The sequence below is a fragment of the Suncus etruscus genome, chromosome X (assembly GCF_024139225.1).
Source record: "Suncus etruscus isolate mSunEtr1 chromosome X, mSunEtr1.pri.cur, whole genome shotgun sequence".
Lineage (NCBI taxonomy): Eukaryota > Metazoa > Chordata > Mammalia > Eulipotyphla > Soricidae > Suncus > Suncus etruscus.
In genome coordinates this window covers 119354742-119380218 of record NC_064868.1, presented here as the reverse complement: position 1 = coordinate 119380218, position 25477 = coordinate 119354742, and the positions used below count along the sequence as shown (strand labels likewise).

Genomic DNA, 25477 nt, shown 5'->3' with positions numbered 1-25477 from the left:
ATTCTATATTTATAATTTTCATCATTCTGATGAGGATATTACTTGGGTTGTTCTTATTTGGGTCTTTGTTAGCTGATACAATTTGGGCATCTGGGATATAGGTCCATGCACTCTTCAGCTTTAGGAATTTCTCAGCAATGATTTCTTTGACTGTTTCTTCTTCTTCATCTTCTTCTTCTCCTCCTTCTCCTTCTCTCCCTTCTCCTTCTACTTCTCCTTCTCCTCCTCCTCCTTATCCTTATCCTCCTTCTCCTCTTCCTCCTCCTCCTCCTCCTCCTCCTTCTTCTTCTTCTTCTTCTCCTTCTGTTGGTTTTTGGGCCATATATTGCAGCACTGAGGGGTTACTCTTGGCTCTGCACTCATGACTCTTTGTGGTGAGCTTCATGTCGTAAGCTGGACCTTCCAGCCATCCTCTCTTTTGTCTCTGAGAATTATTGCAAATTTGTCTTTTATTTTTCTTAAAACCCATAGATGAGAGAGACTATTTTGCATTTATCTCTCTCCCTCTGACCAATATCACTCAACTTAATAGATTCCATGTACATTCATGTATAGGAAAATTTCATGATTTCATCTCTTCTGATGGCTGCATAATATTCCATTGTGTGTATGTACCACAGTTTCTTTAGCCATTCATCTGTTGAAGTGCATCTTGGTTGTTTCCAGAGTCTGGCTATTGTAAATAGTGCTGCAATGAATATAGGTGTGAGGGAGAGTTTTTGTACTATATTTTTGTGTTCTTAAGGTATATCCCTAGGAGTGGCAAAGCTGGATCGTATGGGATATCAACTTCCAGTTTTTGAAGGAATCTCCATATCGCTTTCTATAAAGGTTGGACTAGATGGCATTGCTTCTTAATAGGTGTTTTCTTCCTGTCTCTCTGGGACCACAATGTTCTGTATTGCTATTTCTGTCACTATTCGCTTATTTTGATGATTCTTTCCATCTCCTATATGTTAATTTTAGGACTTTTGGGGAGCACACCTGGTAATGCTCAGGGGTTACTCTTGGCTATACATTCAGAAATCTTCCCTGGCTTAGGGAACCATATGGGATGCTGGGGGATCAAACTATATAGCTCATCCTAGGTTTAGCACATGCAAGCAAATGCCTGCTGCTTGCGCCACCACTCCAGCCCCTATTTTAGGACTTGTTTTCCCATCTTCTGCTGCTGTCTGAATGTTCTGCAACTCATGAATTCTGTCCTCAATAGGTGCTAGTGAAAACTTACAGTGAGTTTCTTCATTTTGCCAACCAAGTTTTTCAGTTATGTGTTCATATTTCTAGTCTCTATTTTCTTGAATCTTATTGGCTGCCCATTCCACAGTTTCTTTGAATTCTTTAAACACCCACAATATTTCTTCTCTAAAGTCCTTCTCCAAGAGACTGTAGAGGTGACTAATATTACTTGTGTCCTCAGAACAACTAACTTCATTTACTAAGTGTATTGAGGTTCTGCATCACTTTCCTAGTGTGATATTTTCAGTGTGGTGGTGTTTTTATATTTCTTGTGGTGGGGCTCCTTTCCTAGAAGAAATGTGTTGCCACAGTGCAAATCAGTATGGCCACAATCTTCTTGGGAGCAGTGATCTGGCATGGAAATGGCTCTTCTGAGTCTCCAAGAGTACCTTGTTACTGGTCTGCCTGCTTCTGTTTCTTGGGACTGTATGGCTGGGAGGGAATCCAGGTGGGGTTATTGAAATATCTCTCCCCTTATTCTGGTGCTTCTCTTTTTCTCAGAGTGCACTGACCTGAAGTGAAAATGGCTCTATGAGTTACAAAGAGAACCTCGCTCTTGCTCTGTCTGTCTACTAAATTTTATTTTGATTGTCCTTTAGAAATTTGTTCCACATTTTTGAAGCGAGTCCTGAAACTAAACTTAAACTTTTAAGTTGGTCATATTCTGATTGCCATAAGAATATATTAATTAATGTAGTGATTAATTAGTTTGGTGATTAACTAGTAATTTGTTAGTGAAGTAACTAACTTAAGGATAGTCCCCAGAAAAGAACAAATACCTTATTCTTTACAATGCCCCATATATATTTATTTTTGTCTTATGAGTTGTGTTTTATTTTTGATTGGAGTTCTGCCACATTTTTCTCTGTGAGTCATTCACTTTTTTTGAAGAATTTATTAAATGGCAGGTATGTAGTAGAACTCTATATGTTTTCTTTGTGGATAAGTGGAGCCTGAAGTATCACAGGAAAGAATATACAACAATCACCATTAAACAATGATAGTTGTTTTAGTTAAAGTTCCTTACTTGTATCACATATATATCCTTATTTTTTTGAAGTTGATGATCCATGATATATGGACACGCCACAAAAAATAGGAGTTGGTTTTGCATTTGACATAGCAATTCCACTTCTTGGAATATAACCCAAGGTCTCAAAACTAAAATGAAGACATGACATTTGCACCCCTTATTTCTTTCAGCCCTATCCACAGTAGCAAAAATCTGGAAAGAATCCATTTAGAAAAAAAATGCAGAGTAAATTAACTCTGCTGCCATACGCACAGTAAGATACTACTGATCCATAAGAAAAGATAAAAATCATGTAATTCACTGCTACATGAATGAATCTGGAGAGTTTCATGCTGAGTGAAGTTAGTCAAAGAAAGAGGCTGACACTGAATGATTTCTTTCATGTGTAGTATATAAAGGAACTTAATGCTGGAATAATGAATATACAAAGATAATGGAAACAAAGAGTACAATAACTGGTATTCTGTAGGAAACACATTGCTGCAGGTGGAGAGATAGGACAGGGAGGGGACAACAACTATGGTGGCGGGAAATGTTTGACTGCAAGAACGAGATGGTGGGCCCGGAGAGATAGCACAGCAGCGTTTGCCTTGCAAGCAGCTGATCCAGGACCAAAGGTGGTTTGTTTGAATCCCGGTGTCCCATATGGTCCCCCGTGCCTGCCAGGAGCTATTTCTGAGCAGACAGCCAGTAGTGACCCCTGAGCACTGCCGGGTGTGACCCAAAAACCAAAAAAAAAAAAAAAAAAGAAGGTGCTGAAAGTTGGTAAAGTGCAATGCATGAAACCCTGTCCTTAACAGTATTGTAAACCACAGTTTAACCACTCTTTTAGAAAGTACCTCTCAAACTAGAGGTTTTATGGCTAAAATCTCCAGGAACTCTTTGGACAAGCCACCTTATCTTAAGCCTCTGTACGTCTTTCTAGCAGTCCTGGCAGCCATACCCATGATCCAGAGCTGAACATCATGCCTGCCTATCAACTTGTCTCCATAATTTTAAAAATGATTTCCCAGTAAGAATACAAATTGGAAGCCACATAAGCTCAACAAATAAAACCAACAAAATTCTCAACTAGCAATAAACATAAAAATTGTCATTTCTTGTAATGAAGCCTATTATATCTCACAATAAGTTCATGATATAAAAATTGTTACATCTTGCAATGAGGCCTGACATGATGGTAGAGCGAATATTACACTAGTGGTAGGATTGCTGTTGAACATCTAATGCCAGGAAAAAAAATATTATGAGCAGCTCTGTAAACCATGGTGTTTAAAATAAGTAATTTTCTGTTTTTGTTTTGGGGCCACACCTGGAAACGCTCAGGGGTTAATCCTGGCTCTGTACTCATAAATTGCTCCTAGCAGGCTCAGGGGACCATATGGGATGCCAAGGATCGAATCTGGATCTGTCCCCAGTAAATTTATTTTTAAAAATGCCTCATGTAAGGAGACAAGTAGGTAGGATGTAAATGGGGGATAAGATATTGGTGGAAGGAAGTGGTCATTAGTGGAAGAATGGGTGTTGAAATGTATGCCTGAAATCCATAAATAACTCCTGAAACCCAGTAATGAATAACTTTATAATTCCACAGTGACTAAATAAAATAAAATATACTGAACTCCTCTTGTCCTTGGCTTCTAGGCTGAGAGACTCGGACAGCTCTGGACTCTATGCTGGCCAAGAAATACCATGTTGGGAAGAGAAGGACAATCAGTGAGATTAACACAAATTTTGTGCAGAAGACAGAATATCTGTCCCATCTACCCTTTAGTTTCTCATCTATGTGATATATAATATACTCTTTTCTGGAGTGTGGGTAACTGTGGAATCTTTTTATCATAACTTTATGATAACTTTAGCTTAACAACAATAATGGCATGACAAAAAGGCAGCAAAGACATTCAGACATTCTTCCCTCTTCCTACTTTCTGCCTTCGTCTGGTTACTCCGACTCAAGCCCTGGACATTTAGGCCAAGGCCATGCCTTCGGAAACAGCTCAAAACCATATTCAGAAAGAGAAGACTCAAGTAGTTTGTGGGAGTTAACGATAGCTATACTTTCAGTTTATTTTTGTAAGAAAGGCCCCCATTTTTCTTTGATCAATGAATGCTGTCCTCTGTATCTTAGTCCTTCTGTGAGATTATACTTGTGTCCATGAGAAAGCTATGGAATATTCCTGGCGGGGGGCAGTAACCAAGACTTCCTGAGGAAAAAATGTGCATAAACCTTAAATTTACTTAAGAAAGAGATATAAAACATCAAAGTATGATTTCTGAAAGATGTCTGCTTAGGCCTACTGCATAGACTTACAAAGGAACATCTAATAAGGAAACAAGTTTACCTGTCTACTAAAGACAACTGAATATGAAGAAGCAGAGATAATTTTGGAGGGAAAATGTCCAAATGGGATAGTATGGCAATGATTCCCAATGCCATGGAGATAAGGGCCAGGAGGACCAATTCATGGTAGGAAGTTTACCACAAAAAGCAGGGAAGTACAATTAGGGCAGAGAAGGGACTACTATTACAATGATAGTTTGGAAATGATCATTCTAAATAAGAACTGGATGCTGATAGGATATAAAGAGATATGCATGATACCCCCTACAGTAACAATATTGCAAACCATAGTGTCTTAAAGTAAAAAAAAAAACAAGAGAGAGAGAGAGAGAGAGAGAGAGAGAGAGAGAGGAAAATGTCTGCCACAGAAGCAGGCAGGGAGGAGGGGGGGAGAAATGGGGATAATTGTGGTAGGAAATGTGCATTTGTGAAAGGTGTTGAACATTATATGACTAAAACCCAATCATGAACAACTTTGTAAGTGTATCTCATGATGATTTAATTAATTAAAGAGTTCATTTGAAAAGAAAAGAAAATTTCAAATGAGATGAAATGACAGAGATAACATTCTTGCCTTCAATAAATGAAGAGTTGTAAACAAGCTCAAGGAAACACGGTTTCCTTGGACTTAATGTTCTCAAATCCACACGTATGAATTCTCTCAGCTGTGCTCAGAATCTCACTCCCAGTCCAATCCATAAAAAAACAGACCCTTGGTTATATGGCAGTAGGAAAAAGAAACTGTGAATGAAGTAAAATAAGAGTTTTACAGACTGTGATCATGGGGTCAATGGTAGAATCAGTGTGATAAGGTGAAACTGTCAATCCAAATATCTGTTGAGTATTGAAAGATTTCCAAGTAAGTTCCCAGGAGAGCTGTAAGTGTGATAAGGTAACTAGAAGGAAGACATCATAATCACAATATCCTATATCTATGACGTGAGAAATCCATCAAAATAGCTGTTCCTTATTTGGGATTATCTACAAACCTGCATTTTATTCATTTTTTACCATGCGTGTGGGCGAACGAGCCTATTCAAACTCATCTTTCTTCTGCAAGATGATCTAGTTACTCACATTCCCTTAATTACTGAGTGACTATTTTGAAACCTCATTGGACTGAGACAGAACAATTACTAAAGTAATGATTTATAGAGCTATTGCTGCTCTATAAGGTCAATAATTATATAGAGTTTTGTCCCTTTAGCAAAGGGCCAACACAATATTACGTCTTCCTGAGGTAATTATTTCATGGTGTCTTCTTAAAAAACCTCATCAATTCGACAGGTCCTATTACTTTCTATATGTGGATGGCTAATTTCTATTATTCATTCACTAATTCAATCATCAATCATCTACTGAATGCAACCCAGAGAACACAGTGATTATTTGCAATTTATCATTCAAACAGAATTTTTTCACGTGGAAAGGGGCTTGATATATATTTTTCTTCAAGCAGCAATCATAAACTGAGATTGTCCTGGGCAGCTGAAACCGCTGTTGTAATACTCTGGCAAGTATGACGGAGCTGTAGAATAGAATCATAAAATCACTCTGCCCTGAAAGAACATTTAAATCTAGTAGACTGGCAACGCACTGATATATAAAAACATACTACTATTAGAAATTGATAAACGCAGTGAAAGAGTTCTGGATAAAAATACATTGGAAATTTATTTTCACATTGAATCCCAAAGATTGATTAGCTATTCTCAGAAAAATAAAACAAGAGGAGGAAGGATCAAACCACAGAGAAAAGACCTTGGTGAACTGCTCCAGGAAATGAAGTTATCAATATAGAGACAGCAATTACCTCTCAACAGAGAAAAGGAAAACAAAATTTCATGGAGCAGCCAAGAGAACCTCTCTCTTGAGACACCAAGAAAGAAGTGAGTGACAGATTTCTCTGTGTCTGGGTTGGGGGAAAAGCTCTCTGAGCTAAGAGACAGAAAGACTTTAGACTTCACACTGGGCCTGGTGGCAGAATCCCAAACAATGTGATACGATAAGCAGTGAAACCTGCTGGGTTTGGATCACACCCATGAACTTTCAACTATATATCAGAAAAAAAAAAAACTCTAGTCAGTAGGCAGGCAAAGGGATTAACAAGAAACTATAAAGAGAAAGGAAAAACCTTACTTAAAAACAAACAAACCAAAAACAAACAAACAAAAAAAAACACCTCAACATATTCATTATTGAAGGTAGAGATAGAGTCTGGGATATATCTCAGGTCAAGACTTTTGACACTAGATGGCGACAAAGAACTACAAAAATAGTGATTTAGTCGCTCCCCCTCTCAAAACACACACACACACACACACACACACACACACACAAAACTTCCTCTCCCATTTCACACCATACCTTCGGCCAAGGATAAAATAGAGCCAAAGTTCTCAAGAAACTGGAAATACAAAATTTTGAAGTGGATAACTGGCTTGAAAAATCTTGATGAAACATTGCTAACTACAAAACCAGAGCCACATATATAGCTACAACGGAGCTACAACAGCAAAGAAACACCAGCCTCAATGATTTCAGAGAATAGCCCAAAAGATGCTACCACAGCCAACAAGCTTTATAACCACTCAAACAAATATTTTATAATATCCTTGAGGACAATGTTGATGTTAATGAACTATGATACTGGCTGTCAATAATTCACAAAAATGTATGAGAGAGAAATGATAAAACTGAAATTAGAAATGATGAAACTGGATAGCACAATTGGTGAAATTAAAATTTCAGTGATAGCTCTAGTTGCAGCATGACAACATTTGAGGAGTGAGTCATTAACCTCAATGATACAACTCAAAAAATTCCAAGAAAACAACATAAGATATAAAAACACTGATGAACTTTAAACAATACAAGAGAAAATTAGAAAATGAGATCCAGAAGAACAGTAATAGAATCAGGGGAGTCCCAGAAAAATAGGGAGAGAGAGACAAAGAAATATTTGTCAAGGAAATAATCATATCTAAGGATTACGAGAGTTAAGGAACTCATGCACCCAGATCCAAAAGTCTCAAAGAAACCCAAACAGAAAAATGTGAAGACATATTCGCATCAAAAAGATAAATGTCAAAGACTGAAAGTAGCATGGACAAGGAAAGAACTCACATGTAAAGGACTTCCCATAAAATGAGGCTATAAAGGTCAGAGAAGAATGGTGAAATAGTTTAAAAACAAAAACTCAATAAAAGAATTACTTCACAAAAAAAAAACCACTGTCTAAGTTATCATTCAGAATAAGGAAAAGATAAGAATCTACAAGGACAAGGAACAATTGAGGGTATTCACAGTCTTAAAACTAGTTTTGGAAGAGGCTTTAAAGGAGTTTCTTTGAAAGACAAGACAAAGTTCATAAATACTAATAATTTATATAAAATTATAGCAATAAATTCCATCACTTCAATGGTCACACCTATTGCGAACAGCCTGAACTCACCAATCAAGAGGAATCAAGTGGAAAGATGGGTCAGAAAATTGAACCCAACTTTCCACTACCTTCAAGAGGAACTTCAGAATAACCATAGTATATAATATATAGTATATAGTATATGCAGGCTTAAAGTTAAGGGCTTTGCTCTAAGATCTGGCACAAGACAAAGCTTCCCCCTCTTAACTCCTATTCAACATAGTACTAGAAATATTTCTTTTTTTTCCCTGTTTGATAAACTTTCTTTTCTTTTTTTTATTTAAAAAACTTTATTACATACAAGATTGTGTTTGGGTTTCAGTCATGTAAAGAACACCACCCATCACCAGTGCAACATTCCTATCACCAATGTCCCAAATCTCCCTCCTCCCCACCCGACCCCCACCTGTACTCAGGACAGGCTTTCCATTTCCTTCATACATTCTCATTATTAAGACAGTTCAAAATGTAGTTATTTCTCTAACTAAACTCATCCCTGTTTGTGGTGAGCTTCATGAGGTGAGCTGTAACTTCCAGCTCTTTTCTCTTTTGTGTCTGAAAGTTATTGCAAGAATGTCTTTCATTCTTCTTAAAACCCATAGATGAGTGAGACCATTCTGCATCTTTCTCTCTCTTTCTGACTTATTTCACTCAGCATAAGATTCCATGTACATTCATGTATAGGAAAATTTCATGATTTCATCTCTCCTGATGGCTGCATAATATTCCATTGTGTATATGTACCACAGTTTCTTTAGCCATTCATCTGTTGAAGAGTATCTTGGCTGTTTCTATGGTAAATAGTGCTGCAATGAATATAGGTGTAAGGAAGGGATTTTTGTATTGTATTTTTGTGTTCCTAGGGTATATTCCTGGGAGTGGTATAGCTGGGTCGTATGGGAGCTCGATTTCCAGTTTTGGGAGGAATCTCCATATTGCTTTCCATAAAGGTTGAACTAGACGGCATTCCCACCAGCAGTGGATAAGAGTTCCTTTCTCTTCACATCCCCGCCAACACTGCTTGTTCTCATTCTTTGTGATGTGTGCCAATCTCTGGGGTGTGAGGTGGTACCTCATAGTTGTTTTGATTTGCATCTCCCTGATGATTAGTGATGTGGAGCATTTTTTCATGTGTCTTTTGGCCATTTGTATTTCTTCTTTGTCAAAGTGTCTGTCCATTTCTCCCCATTTTATGATGGGATTAGATGTTTTTTTCTTGTAAAGTTCTGTCAGTGCCTTGTATATTTTGGAGATTAGCCCCTTATCTGATGGGTATTGGGTGAATAGTTTCTCCCACTCAGTGGGGGGCTCTTGTATCCTGGGCACTATTTCTTTTGAGGTGCAGAAGTTTCTCGGTTTAATATATTCCCATCTGTTAATCTCTGCTTTCACTTGCTTGGAGAATGCAGTTTCCTACTTGAAGATGCCTTTAGTCTCAATGTCCTGGAGTGTTTTACCTATGTGTTGTTCTATGTATCTTATGGTTTCGGGTCTGATATCAAGGTCTTTCATCCATTTGGATTTAACCTTCATACATGATGTTAGCTGGGGGTCTAAGTTCAATTTTTTGCAAGTGGCTATCCAGTTGTGCCAACACCACTTGTTGAAGAGGCTTTCTTTGCTCCATTTAGGATTTCTTGCTCCTTTAGCAAAAATTAGGTGATTGTATGTCTGGGGAACATTCTCTGGGTATTCAAGCCTATTCCACTGATCTGAGGGCCTGTCTTTATTTCAATACCATGCTGTTTTGATAACTATTGCTTTGTAGTACAGTTTAAAGTTGGGGAAAGTAATTCCTCCCATATTCTTTCTCCCAATGATTGCTTTAGCTATTCTAGGGTGTTTATTGTTCCATATGAATTTCAAAAGTGCGTGATCCACTTCTTTGAAGAATGTCATGGGTATCTTTAGATGGATAGCATTAAATCTGTACAATGCTTTGGGGAGTATTGCCATTTTGAAAATGTTAATCCTGCCAATCCATGAGCAGGGTATGCGTTTCCATTTCTGCATGTCCTCTCTTATTTCCTGGAGCAGATTTTTATAGTTTTCTTTGTATAGGTTCTTCACATTTTTAATCAAGTTGATTCCAAGATATTTGAGTTTGTGTGGCACTATTGTGAATTGGGTTGTTTTCTTTTTTTTTTTTTTTTTTTTTTTTTGGTTTTTGGGCCACACCCTGTGACGCTCAGGGGTTACTCCTGGCTATGCTCTCAGAAGTTGCTCCTGGCTTCTTGGGGGACCATATGGGACGCCGGGGGATCGAACCGCGGTCCGTGCGCAGGCAAGGCAGGCACCTTAGCTCCAGCGCCACCGCCCGGCCCGGGTTGTTTTCTTAATGTCCATTTCTTCCTTATTACTATTGTTGTATAGAAAGGCCATTGATTTTTGTGTGTTAATTTTGTAGCCTGCCACATTGCTATATGAGTCTATTGTTTCTAGAAGCTTTTTTTGTAGAAACTTTAGAGTTTTCTAGTAGAGTATCATGTCTGGAAATATTTCTTATAGAAATTAGACAGTAAAAATCTATTAAGAGCATCCAGATAGGAAAGGAAGAAGTCAAGCTCTCACAGCTTGCAGAGGACCTGATACTATATTTAGAAAATCCTAAAGACTCTACCGAAAGGGGGCCAGAGAGATAGCACAGTGGTAAGGTGTTTGCCTTGCGCAGCTGAACCAGCACTGACAGTAGTTCGAATCCTGGCATCCCATATGGTTCCACATGCCTTCAGGGGCAATTTCTGAGCTCAGAGTCAGAAGTAGTCCCTGAGCACCGGCAGGTGTGACCCCCCCCAAAATAAAATTAAAATATGATCTTTGTTTTAAAAAATATACTACAAAAAGCTCCTAGAAACAATAGATTTATATAGCAAAGTGACAGACTACAAAATTAACACATAGAACTCAATGACTTTCTTTTTTTGGTGGGGCAGCACGCAATTGAGCTCAGGGGTTACTCCTGGCTCTGCACTCAGAAATAACTCTTGGCTTGGGGAACCACATGAGATGCCAGGGATCAAATTCAAGCCTGTCCTGGGTTAGCCGCATGCAAGGCAAATGCCCTACCGCTATGCTACCATGCCAGCCTCTAAATGACTTTCTTATACACAAATAGTGATAGAGAAGAAATAGATGTTTAAAAAAAAGCCCTGTTCACAATAGCACCACAGAAATTCAAATACCTTGGAATCAACTTAAATAAATAAATGAAGGACGTATACAAAGAAAACTACAAAACACTACTTAAAGAAATAAAAGAGGACGCAAGAAAATGGAGGCATATACTTTGTTCATGGATTGGGAAGATTAACATCATTAAAATGGCAATAATCCTCAAAGCATTGTATATATTTAATGCAATCCCTCTAAGGATACCAATGACATTGTTCAAAGAAGTGGATCAAACACTCCTAAAATTCATTTGTAATAATAAACTTCCACAAGTAGCTAAAGCAACACTTAGAAAAAAGAAGATGGGAGGCATCAGTCCCCAACTTTAAATTGTATTACAAAGCAATAGTCATTAAAACAGCATGGTATTGAAATAAAGACAGACCCACAGATCAATATAATAGACTTGAGCATTCAGAGAATGACCCCAGACAGACAACTAATTAAACTTTTATAAAGGGGCAATAAACACAAAATGGAGCAAGGAAAGCCTCTTCAACAGTGGTGTTGGGACAACTGCTCAGTCACATGCATAAAAGCAAACTCAGACTTCTATCTAACACCATACACAAAGGTCGAATCAAAATGGATTAAAAACCTTAATATCAGACTTGAAACTATAAGGTATATAGAAGAAAATTTAGGCAAAACACTTTATGAAAATGAAACTAAAGCATCTTCTTATAGGAAACATCACTGCCCAAATAAGTGGAAGCAGAGATAAACAAATGGGACTAAAAATCTAACCCCATCAAAAAATGGAGAGAAGAAATGAACAGACATTTCCTTGAAGAAGAAATACAGGTGACCAAGAAACACGTGGAAAAAATGCTCCACATCACTAACACTCAGGCAGATCAAATAAGAACAATAATGAAATAACATCTCATGCCACAGAGACTGGCACATATCATGAAGAAAAAGAAAATCCTTGGGGGAGAGAATAAAAAAACAAACAGTGCTAGCATGGGTATTTTGATAAAGGAATTCTCCTCCACTGCTGGTGGGAATGCTCTCTACTTCAACCTTTTTGGAAAACAATCTGGATATTTCTCAAAAGACTGGAAATTGATCCAGCTATACTACTCCTAGGGATATACCTTAAGAACAAAAAACACAATGCAAAAAAGCCTTCTGCACACCTATATTCATTGCAGTGCTATTTACAGTAGCCAGAGTCTGGAAACAACCCAGATGCCCAACAACAGATGAGTGTTTAGAGAAACTATTGTGCATATATATAATGGAAAATTATGCAGCTCTAGGGAAAGTGAAGTCATGAAATTTGCCTATACATGGAAGGACATGGAGACTATAATACTGAGTAAAAAGAGTCAGAGGGAGAGAGATAGGCATAGAATAGTCTCACTCATCTGTGGGATGCAAGAGGAATAAAAGACAGTATGGTAATAATACCCAGAAACAATGGAGATGAGGGATGGAAGGACTGGCCCACGATATGAAGCTAATCACAAAGAGTGGTGAGTGCAATTATAGAATTAACTGTATTAACAACTACCATGACAATTATAGTGAGTGAAAGAAATAGAATGCCTGTCATAAGACAGGCAGGTGGGGGGGAGGAGGAAAATGGAGAACATTGGTGGTGGGGAAAAGATACCTTGGTAAAGGGGGGTGTTCATTCGATGACTGAAACTTAACAATAAACTTTTTTGTTGTTGTTGTTTTGGGAACACATCCAGCAGCGCTAAAGGGATACTCCTGGCTCTTCACTCAGAAAATGCTCCTGGTAGGTACAGAGGACCATAAAAGATACTGAGATTCAAACCACTGACTGTTCAAATCAGCTGCATGCAAGACAAATGCCCTACCACTGTGGTATCTCTCCAGCCCCTAAAAATGAACATATTTTAACCATGGTGCTTAAATAAACAAAATAATGTTTTTAAACAGTCAAATGCTTGAAAACTATTCTACAAGCAAATGATTATCTAAAAATGAACAGGAGTAGCCATACCTATATCAGACAACATAGATTTCAAATTGTTTAATGTTATAGGGTCAAGAATAATCATCACCAAGTTTCCTATATATTAAGAACTTGAGATTTTTAATGTGTAAGCACCTAATTAAGGACCATAAAGATATTTAAAACAACTCCTCTTGCACAGAAGATGTCACATGTAAATGGGAACTGAGTCCAAGGCAGAAGTGGATCTGCACACTACGAGAGGAGCACAGCTGCTCTCTTAGCTCAACAGCAAAGCATTTTCTCTAGTCAGTGAACCCAGCACTACACATAAAAAAAAACACCACGGCACTGCAAAGGTGACAATGAGGACATTAAGCAGCACCCCACCGTGCTTGGTAAGTGATGATGGTGGTTCTCAAGACCCAACTAGAACCAGCTACCAATATAGCCACTCTAATAAGAAATTTAGAAAGGGAATGTGGAGGATGGTCAAAGAACACAAAGAAACCATGGAACTGAAATCAAAGAAGGTGCAAGAGGATATAGGAGTAGAAATGAGAAAATATCAGACAAAAGTGAAAGAACTGAAAAATTTGGTAGGTAAAATGGAAAACTCACTGGAAGGACTCACCAGCAGAGTAACAGCTGCTGAAGACAGAATCATTGAGCTGGAATATGAGCTGCAAAACAACTCAGCAGAGGAGGTTGGAAAAGACCTTTAAAAATAGAAGACATGGAAAGATTCTCAAAATAAGCTGACAACAGAACTCTCTAAGCTAGGCAGGGACTCCAGAACCAGCAGTGATTACCGAGTGCAGAGCTGGGAGTAACTCCTGAGCACCGCTGAGTGTGGCCAAAACAACAACAACAAAAACAAACAAACAAAAACAAAATATATAGGCAGGGTTGGAGGAGGAGGGAAATGGAGGACATTGGCGGTAGGAAAGTTGCACTGATGAAGGGGGTGTGCATTTATAAGTGAAACTCAATCATGAATATGTTTGTAACCATGGTGCTTAAATAAAGAAATTATTATTAAGATAAGTTCAAGAGAAAAAATATAAGAATCGTTGGGGTACCTGAGACCCAGGAAGAAACCCCCATGAAGAATCAACAGTCATGAACATAATTGCTGACATGTTTCCATGGCTGAAGATTACACTAACTCAAATCCTGAAATCTGAAGAATAACAGTAAAAGACCAAAAAAAGGGATCCCAAGGATCACAATGATTCAAAACATAGAGATGTATTACTGAAAGAAGCAAGATCAAAAATATAATTGCATACAAAAAAGCATTCTTAAGATTTACAAAATATTTATTACAAGCAATCCTATAAGCCCAAAGGCAGTGATGGGATGTAGTGGGAAAAATACACAGCATAATGAATGCCTCGCCAAGAAAACTTCACCCAGCCAAACTTTCATTCAGGCTTGAAGGAAGGATATACAGCTTTATAAATAAAGAACATCTCAGAAACATTACAGACTAAACGGTCTGCTTTAAGGCAAAAGAGACAGAGAAAACACACAAAACTTCTACAAAAAGATGATTTTAAAAAAACATGACAATCATTTCTCTATGCCTATGGTTTATTTGCACCAATTAAAACAAAGAAGTGGCAAGTGAATCAGAAAATTGAACCCAAAATATTTCTGCCTTCAAGAAATACACATGAATAGTCAGAGAAAAGACAGACTCAAAGTCAAAGATTTGAGGAAAATTCTTCAAGCACAGCTTATAACAGAGGCTGGGTGGCCATACTAATATCAGAAGACACAAACTTTAGGCTTACAATGGCTGTAAGAGACAGAGAAAGTAACTTTATACTAATCAAGGGTTGTGTACATAAGGAAAAAATCACACTCCTAAACATAAATACACCCAAAAGGGACAAGCAAAATACTTCAAACTACTGCTAATAAACTTAAAGAAATACATTCATAGCATCACAAAAGTAGTGTATAAATTATATATACATATATAAAATATATATATACATATATAGCTCTTCATCCCCCAAAAGCTAAATACACATTCTTTTCCAATGGACATGAGACATTCCCCAAGATAGATCATATGCTGAGCCATAAAACATACCTCCATAAAATTAAGAGGACAGAAATTGTATGAACTACCTTCTCAGATCATAATGTACTGAAAATAGAAGTGAATTACAAACACACATGGAAAAAGCAAAAAATAACTTTAAAACCTGGAAACAAAATAGCTCACTACTGAACAATATATAAATAATGAAAGTGGATCAGAGAGGAAATCAAAGATAAAATCAAAAGATTCCTGGAAACTAATGATAATAAAGACACAAATTATCATAATTTATAGACACAGCAAAAGTGGTATTAAGAAGAAAAATTATAGTTTTGCAAGCTTTCATCAGGAAGGAAGAAAAGGCCTACATAAATATCTGATGGTCTGGAATGATTGAACAGAACTATCACTACTCAGGAAATTGAAATGGTAATCAAAAGGCTTATCAAAAAATGATCAGGCCAAGGTTGATTCACTGATAAATTAATTGAAACCTTTAAGATGGAACTACTGCCCATCCTTTTCAGGCTCTTCAAGGAAACTAAGGAAACATAAACAATCACAAACTGTTTCTATGAAGTTAACGTTGTCTGGATACCAAAATAAAATAGATACACCAGGCAAAAAAAAGAGTTAGAAGCAAATATCTTTGAAGCAAAGAGTTACAAGCAAATATCTTTACATATGTAAAGATCCTCTTCAAAATAACAGTAATAGAATTAAACATTTTGTCAAGAATGTTATACATCATAACACGTATGATTTATTTCAGAATTGCAAAGATATATTAACATAAATAAGTTAAACTATATAATACACCATATCAATAAAATAAAAAGTAAAAATCATATGATCACATCAATAGATGCAGAGAAAGCACTTGACATGTTCCAGCACCTAATCTTGATAAAAAAAAAACACTTTATATGACTGAAACCCAATTACAATCATGTTTGTAATCAAATTGTATAAATAAAGACATTAATAAAGAAAAAACTCTAGACAAGATTGTAATTGAAGGTACTTTCCTCAATACAGTCAAATGCATTTGCTACATGCTCATTGAAAACATTATGATTGATGGGGGAAAACCAAAATCCTTTCCTCGAAGATCCAGCACAAGACAAGTTTGCCTTTTTTTTTTTTTTTTTGGTTTTTGGGCCATACCCGGCATTGCTCAGGGGTTACTCCCGGCTGTCTGCTCAGAAATGGCTCCTGGCAGGCACGGGGGACCATATGGGACACCGGGATTCGAACCAACCACCTTTGGTCCTGGATAGGCTGCTTGCAAGGCAAACGCCACTGTGCTATCTCTCTGGGCCCAAGTTTGCCTTTTTAACCACTTCTATTCAATATATTACTAGAAGTACTCACCAAAGATTTTAGATTTGAAAAATATTTCAAGAATATAAAGATAAGTAATAAGTCAAGATCAAGCACTCACTCTTTGCAGATGACAGGATAGTCTACTTAGAAAATTCTAAAGGTTTCCAAAAATACTCTAGAAACAATATGTTTCTATAGTAACATTTCAGGCTACAAAATTAATATGCAAACATCCATGGTTTTTCAATATACATATAATGAAAGGAAAGAAATATTAAAAAACAAAAATTAATATGCAAACATCCATGGTTTTTCAATATACATATAATGAAAGGAAAGAAATATTAAAAAAAACAATCCCATTCACAATTGTACTTCTGAAAATTAAGTACGTTGGAATCAACTTAAAGAGATGAAAAGTCTATACAAAAGAAACTTCAAAACAATGCTTCCCGAAACAAACAAGGACTCAAGGAAATGGCGACATAGATCCTGTTCAAGGTTTGGAATCAACATAATTAAAATGACCACTCACAGCACTGCACAAACTTAATGTGATCCTTGTCAGAATACCCATGACATTTGTCAAACAAATGGGTCATACACTCTTGAAATTCATATGGAACAGAAACATCCACGAATAGCTAAAGCAAACCTTGGACATCATTTGCCCAAACTTTAAACTATACTATAAAGCAGTCATCATTTAAACAGCATGGTACTAGAATAAAGAGAGACCTTCAGATCAAAGGAATAGACTTGAATATTGTGAGACTGACCCCCCAGGTATATGATCAATTAATCTTTCATGAAAGGGCAATAAATACAAAGTAGAGCAAGGAAAGCCTCTTCAACAAGTAGTGCTGGGAAAACTGATCAACTAAGCACACCACACACACACACACACACACAAAAGCTGAACTCAGATCTCTCTTTAACAGTGTGCACAAAGGTCAAAACTAAATATACTAAAGATCATGATATCAGACCTGAAAACAAAAGGTATAGAGGAAAACGTAGATAGAACACCCCATGGCATTGAAGCTAACAACATCTTCCAAGATGAAACACCACTGGCCAAACAGTGAAAGCAATGATAAATTGTACTACATTAAACTGAGAAGCTTCTTCATCTCAAAGGAAATGGTACCTAGTATACAAAGACTATCCACAAAATGGAGGAAACTATTCACTGAATATCCAGCAGATAAGACATCACTACATAAGATATATAAGATATACAGGGCACTGATAGAAATTAGCAAGAAAATAACTTTTATTCCCATCCAAAAATGGGGAGAAGATGTGAATAGAACCTTCCTCAGAGAAGAAATACAGATGAACAAAAGGCAATACAAATGTTCCATATCACTAATCTTCAGGGATATGTAAACCAAAATCACAATGAGATATCATTTTACACACAGTGAATGACAAGCATCACAAAGATCAAGAACAACCAATGCAGTGCCAATGCTGAGAGAAAGGGCCTCTCAGTCCCTGCTGTGGGAATGTAGACTGTCCTAGCCTTTTGGAAAAACATTGTGGATATTCCTCAAAAAACTAGAATTGAGTTTCCACATAATCCAGTAATATTACTCCCAAGGATATACCTAGGAACCGAAAAACACAATTCAAAAATGTCCTCTACATTTCTATGTTTATCACAGCACTATTTACAGTAGCCAGAAACTAAAAACAACCCAAGTGTTTGAGACAGATAAGTGGATAAAAAACTGTGGTACATCTACACAATGGAATACTATGCAGCTGTTGCAAAAATAAAGTCATGAAATTTGCTTATCCATGGATGATGATGTGGATAGTTTGATGCTGAGTGAAATGAGTCAGAGGGATAGGAAGGGACATAGAATAATCTCAATAATTTGTGGTATGTAAGAAAAATGAAAGATAGAATGATAATATCCAGAGATTATAGAGATGAGTATCAGAAAACAGTTATTGGTAGGAAGTTTGCCACAAATAGTGGAGCACTGCAGTTAGGGTAAAGAGTATTACACTCTGACATGATAATTGAAACTGATTACTTTGTATGTGAACTGGGTGCTGAAAATAGATATAATGTTATTCATTATACCCCTTTCTTATCAATAGTACAAACCACAGTGTACAGCACCACCAAAGTAGTACTCGTAATGTAAAAAGCAACAACAGATAACATGTAAGCAAATGTGCATGACTGTGTTCACATAAAACTTTACTTATAAAAACAAGAATGAAAACAAGACTTAAGCCAGGAGTAGGCTGCCAACCTCTACTGAAAACTAGTACTTATTTTTGTTCATGCAAAATGAAGCCAACTGTCTCTCCTTTGATATTTTGTTTTGTTTTGGGCCACACTGCCCAGGGCTCAGGGCTGACTCTAAGTTTTGTACTTGGAAGCATTCATGGTGGGGCTCAGGGATTGGGGGTTCCCAAGATTAAATTCAGGTCAACTCTATGCAAAGCAAGCATGCTTCCTGCTGTACTATCTCTCCAGCTCCAAACCCATCATTTGAAAATCATGCTCACTATATGCCTGCCAGATACTGTCATTTGTCCAGCTCCTGACACACTTATATTTATTTAGAATTCAACATTTACTTCACAGTCTATCTGTAGTTTACCCATGTGATTACCAAGTCTATTAAGGTGTTTAATATATCACCTGACAGTGCCTTGACTCTTCTGTTCCAGTGATTTGTACTTCTATTCCATTTCAACAACCAAATATTTTAGGGATTATTATATCACTGATATCTTTAAGTTAATATGCTTCTCTAACAAATATATTTGCCTAGGCTTTTCAACTCTTTACTACTAATTAAATATGTCTCTTGACATGATAATACTTTTATTTCTTCCCAAATAGTTGGCCCCACCATCAGGCTAGGGGACACCACTATACTCTCATACTAGAATAATAAACCTTGTTGTTCCCCTTTATTTCTCTTGTGCCTCTTTGACTACTAAACCTGGGCCCCAGAGAGATAGCTCAAAGGTCTTTGATCATACTTTATATGCAGTAGGCCAGATTTTAATCTCTGGAACTGCATGATCACTTAGTACTGCTAGGAGCAGTCACTGAGCACAGATATGAGAATAATCCCTGAGAACTGCCAGTGTGGCCTTTTCAAAGCAAATAAAAAGTATTCCACACCTGAATTAATTAAACTAGAAAAAACTGATTTTGAGCCACTATACACTCATAATTTTATATCCTAGCTGGGGATTCATTAATTCCTGTAGTCTACTTTTAAATTTTAAATTAAATATTTAAATTTTTTTTGTTAAGCTTTATCTTAGGCAAGATATGGTATCATAAAGAGATTTGCAGCTTAGGTACTAGAAAGACCTGAGATTGATATCTATTCCATCATTTACTAATGGTCTATAGCAAACAATTAAAGTTCTTTTCATTTGACTAAAATAGAAATAATAAAATGTACTTTGTATGTTAAATATGTCCATGTGTGTAAAACAGTACTCTTTCTGACACCAGAAAATGCTCAATAAGTTATAGATGTTAATGGGTACATTCAACTATGCATCCTACTTCTTTTTTTTTTTTTTTTTTTTTTTTTTTTGGTTTTTGGGCCACACCCGGTAACGCTCAGGGGTTACTCCTGGCTATGCGCTCAGAAGTCGCTCCTGGCTTGGGGGACCATATGGGACGCCGGGGGATCGAACCGCGGTCCGTCTCCTAGGCTAGCGCAGGTAAGGCAGGCACCTTACCTCCAGCGCCACCGCCCGGCCCCAACATCCTACTTCTTAAAAAGATCTCTCTTATATGTGGGATATAAAGAGGCATAGTAAGGAAATAATAAATTTTCAAAGATAACAGAGTCTGAAACCTGCTCTATAGAACTGTGCTAGAGGTGAAGATTGGGGTGAGGTGACTGGAACCATTGTGGGGAAGGGAAGTGGGCTAAAAGTGTGGTATTGGGTTGTTGGACCAATAAAAAATACCAATAACGGTATTGTAAATCAAGAATCTTAAACAAAATGATTTTTAAATATTATGTATATCTTAGCTTAATTTCCCAAGAAAATAGAGCAATGGTTTATGCGTTTTCTGCTCGGACCATAAAAGCACTGAAAGTAATTTGTTTTGACTTCTAATAACAATGCTGTTCATTCTAATGTGAATTCAGTGCAATCTCAGAGTAGCAGGAGGGAGAGATAGAATGAAATCACCCAATCTGCAAGTGTGTTGGTATTGTTTGAAATAATGGATCATTTCCAGAGAGAACATAAATTCATGTCTCAAATCAGTGTATAAGGAAGAAAAGAGAATCCAGCACTTAACTCTTGTCTTTCATTTATCTAAGGTTTGCCTGCTGGTCTACATTCATTATTTCATATTTCCAGGTACCATTCTTGTCTTCCCTACCTGTTGACTGGCTATCTCTAGTTTTGTATTCATAAAAAAGCACCAAGGTTCCAAGTAAAACACAGGAAAACAATAATAACAACATAGAAAAATAAAAAGAATAAAAACATAAAAAAAAGGTTCCAATATGTAAGAGCTGCACCCTGTAGATCTGTCAGAGTCTCCTGAGAGAATGGAATGTCTCAGAAACAGTACCTAAAGTGCTCTTAGACAATTAGGCAATTAGGTCAAGAAGATATACTTGTGAATAAAGGGCATGTGGTAGAAATGGAGAATGCCCTTGATTCCTTCCATTATGAAAGCTTCTCTTTCATTGTAATCCCGTCTTCCATTTTGTCAGAAGCAGAGAAATGGCTCCTTTTACTTAGGGTTATTACATAACCCTCCATATACTCCATCTTCTCCACCTTCCACTGTAGTCTGTTTAAATATCTCACCTTGTTCACTGTATAGGTCCCTTCCTCTTCATTTTTATATCTATTCATCTCTTTGCTTTCATTAAAATATATTTACTTGCCTGGTCACAAGAAAGGGAGGCATTGTAGCATTGGTGCTACATGCCTTGTGTTAACAAATCCTGAGACCTAGGAAGGCACCAAGTTTAAAAATGATCCTAACTGCCCATGGGTGCTATTACAGAAACTTTTTCCAAATAGTCTGTACTCTCAGAGAGGATACTTGAAAAAATAGCACCTGTAAGAAAAGATGCTTGAAAAAAATAACCTGTACTCACAAGTATTAGGGCCCTGAAAAACTTTGGTTGTCTGTTCATGAAGCATTCAGGAAATAAAGGGATGTAACATAAATATTAATCGAAACATAATTTTAGCTGACATTTTAAAGATTACTCAGATATATAAACATATCCTATGAGGATTATTTGTGTAGATTTAAGTATTTTTATTTAGTTTTCTAAAAAATATACTCATCTTCTGATTTAACTTTGCTCTTAGCCTATGTGCAGTCATAGTAAGGATTAACATTTCAGGCCCCAGTTCAATATGCATAAAACCAAAGATTCTGAACTGAACTTGCTACTGAGAAACTTCTGATAGCAAAAAGCAGCTTCAAAAGTGAAGCTGCTCTGTGTCAAAATATATTTTGAACAATTTGCCCCTATACGATTTTTTTTGGTAAAAATTAATTCTGTCTGAATAGTTTTATTTAAAAATTATGACATCAAGAAACTGAGTATAAGTATTCCACCTTTTTCTTTGAACAAACAGAACAGAGTTTGAATACAACTTGACTCCTTGGTCTCTGTTTCCCATAGACACATCCCATGTACACATCTTTCAAGGGAATCCCCAAAATTTCATAGTGTAAGGACCAATCAGTCGTGACACATTAGGGCCCTGTTTGTGACTCAAGATCAACATTTAACCTCCTCAGGCCAGGACAGCCATGATGTACACAACCACTATATGACCGCACATTTTTTATGTCTTTGTACTTCATGACACCATAAATTTAGTCACTTAGCCACACAAGAAACACCTCCAATCTGCAAATGTTCAAATGGGAAAGCAAAGAAGAACCCCACTAGGTTTAGTGAATGCAAAGGGTAATCCTAAAGACTCAGTAACAAACAGCTATATAACCTTTACAGAGGAAATGTTGAGTAAAATTTAGGAGTTCCAAGAAACCTTGAAATGGATAGTCAATAAAACACAAGAGGAGATGAGAGCAGAAATGAGAGAACTACAAACATAAGTGACAAAAACTAAAGAATTTGGTAGGTGAAATAAAAAAAAACTCACCAGAAGAACTCACCAACAGAGTAATGTCTGCTGAGGACAGAATCAATGAGTTCCAAGCTGAGTTACAGTAAACCTCCAGACAACAGCAAAAGCCTCAAATATATGCGCAGATGATAAGAAAAATTTTGGGATGAATTCAAGAGGCACAATGCAAGAATCATCAGCTTCCCAGGGATAGAAAAATAACTTTAATGAAGAATCAGTAATCAAACACTTCATTGCTAAGAAGCTCCAAGATATGTAGAGTGAATGCACCCATATGCAGAAGACCTAATAGTACCAGCTAAAAGAGGTCCAAATAAAAATACTTCAAGACCTCTCTCCGTATACCCACCAACACTGATTGTTCTTGTTCTTTGTGATGTGTGCCAGTCTCTGTGGCATGAGGTGGTACCTCATAGTTGTTTTGATTTGCATCTCCCTGATGATTACTGATGTGGAGCATTTTTCCATGTGTCTTTTGGCCATTTGTATTTCTTATTTGACAAAGTGTCTGTTCATTTCTTCTCCCCATTTTTTGATGGGATAATATATTTTTCTTGTTGTGTTCTGTCAATACCTTGTATACTTTCAATATTAGCCTCTTATCTGATGGGTATTGGATGAATAGTTTCTCCAATTCTGTGGTGGCTTTTATATCCTAGGCACTATTTCCTTTGAGGCACAGAAGCTTCTCAGCTTAATATATTCCCATCTGTTTATCTCTGCTTCCACTTGTTTGGAAAGTGCTGTTTCCTACTGCTGGTGGGAATGCCATCTAGTCCACCCTTCATGGAAAACAATAAGGAGATTCACAAAAAAAAAACTGGAAATTGAGCTCCCATATGATCCAGCTATACCACTCCTAGGGTATAGGCCCCTAGGAACACAAAAATACAATTCAAAAATCCCTTCCTTACACCTATATTCACTGCAGCACTATTTACAATAGCCAGATTCTGGAAACAACCAAAATGCTCTTCAACAGATGAATGGCTAAAGAAACTGTGGTACATACACACAATGAAATATTATGCAGGCATCAGAAGAGATGAAGTCGTGAAATTTTTCTATGTCTGGATGTACATGGACTCTATTATGTAGAGTGAAATAAGTCAGAGGGAGATAGATACAGAATAGTGTCACTCATCTATGGGTTTTAAGAAAAATTAAAGACATTACTATAATAATGCCCAGAGACAATAGAGATGAGGGGCAGAAGGGTCGGCTCACAATATGAAGCTCACCACAAAGAGTGATGAGTACAGTTATGGAAATAACTACACTAACAACTAGCATGAGAATGTCAATGAGTTAGAGAAGTAGAATGCCTGTCTCGAATACAAGCTGGGGTGGGGAAGGGGTGACATTGGTGGTGGGAATGTTGCACTGGTGAAGGAAGGTGTTCTATTTATGACTGAAATCCAACTACAATCATGTCTGTAATCAAGGTGTTTAAATAAAGATATGAAATATAACAATAAAACTTATTAAAATCGAAAAACATATTGCACAAGTCTTTTTAAAAAATCACCCTAAAATAAATAGGAAAGGCAAACAGCTCTTTAGAAAGAGGGAAAAGAATGAAATAAAGAAAGGGAACATTAAGTGAGCCCATAAATCAGGTGAAGTTATTTAAAAAAATTTCTTTTTAGTTTTTGGGTCACACCCAACAGCACTCAGGGGTTACTCCTGGCTCTAAGCTCAGAAATCGCTCCTGGCAGGCTCGGGGGGACCATATGGGATGCTGGGATAAGAACCACCACCCTTCTGCATGCAAGGCAAATGCCTTACCTCCATGCTATCTCTATGGCCCCTCAAAAAAATTTAACCAACAGAAAACTTCTCACAACTGGAGAAAATAAAAAGTAATAAGTGCCCCATGTCTGTACTGAATAGTTCTACTTTAAAGGCAGTCTGCATGTATTTGTGGGTCCATTTCCAAGTATCACTGGTTTGATGAGGGGCCCTGAACCACAACTTCATTCTCAGAGATCAGAAAAGTGTGGATGTCCATTCTCACCCACCATCATTTTCCCAGCTCATCAAGATGAAGATTAGAGCCAGGACACAGGTTTACTAAGCATAGGCTGATGGTTTTCTCAGATGATACCACTGTGAGGTGAAGTATTCATATGCCAAACATCCTGTCTTTCCAAAATCTGCCTGTCTGATCAACAGGAAACTTTAGCACGACCCACTATATACTCATAAAGCACTTTTCACAAATATTCAAACTCAGTAAGTCCTCCTAAGAGTGAGACATCAGAATGATATAAATTGCCAACTTTAGAGGAGGTCTCTGCATTTGCCCCGTGTACATTCTTTCCGTACTTCTCCAAACAGACTTCTATATTATGAATCTGTTCTTTGAACTCTTGCTCTTTTTTTTGTTGTTTTGTTTTTGTTTTAGTTTTTGGGTCACAACCGGCAGCGCTCAGGGGCTACTCCTGGCTCTGTGCTCAGAAATTGCCCCCGGCGGCTCGAGGGACCATATGGGATGCCGGGATTTGAACCACCGACCTTCTACATGCAAGGCAAACGCTTTACTTCCATGCTATCTCTCCGGCCCCGAACTCTTGCTCTTTTAACTTTGAATCACCAACTAGAGCAGTTTTCTGTCTGCGTTGTGTCTGGAACTCCATAATTGTTATTTTATCATTGCCAGGTTCACCTCTTCTTGATGGAGACTTTGCTGCTGATATTTTTCCTGCAGCTCCTCAAGTTGAGTCTGCAGGTCCATTACTTTTGCAGTCATTTCTTCTTCAGGAGCATCAAGGATTTCTTCATCTTTTAGCTATTCTTTTCAGATAATCTTCTTT

At 37.2% G+C, this 25477-nt stretch overlaps 1 pseudogene; it reads right to left on the bottom strand.

Annotated features, from left to right (window-relative positions):
• Positions 1-25413, bottom strand: part of LOC125999028 (citrate synthase, mitochondrial-like) — a 51059-nt pseudogene extending 25646 nt beyond the window's left edge.
• Positions 25414-25477: the final 64 nt, after the last annotated feature.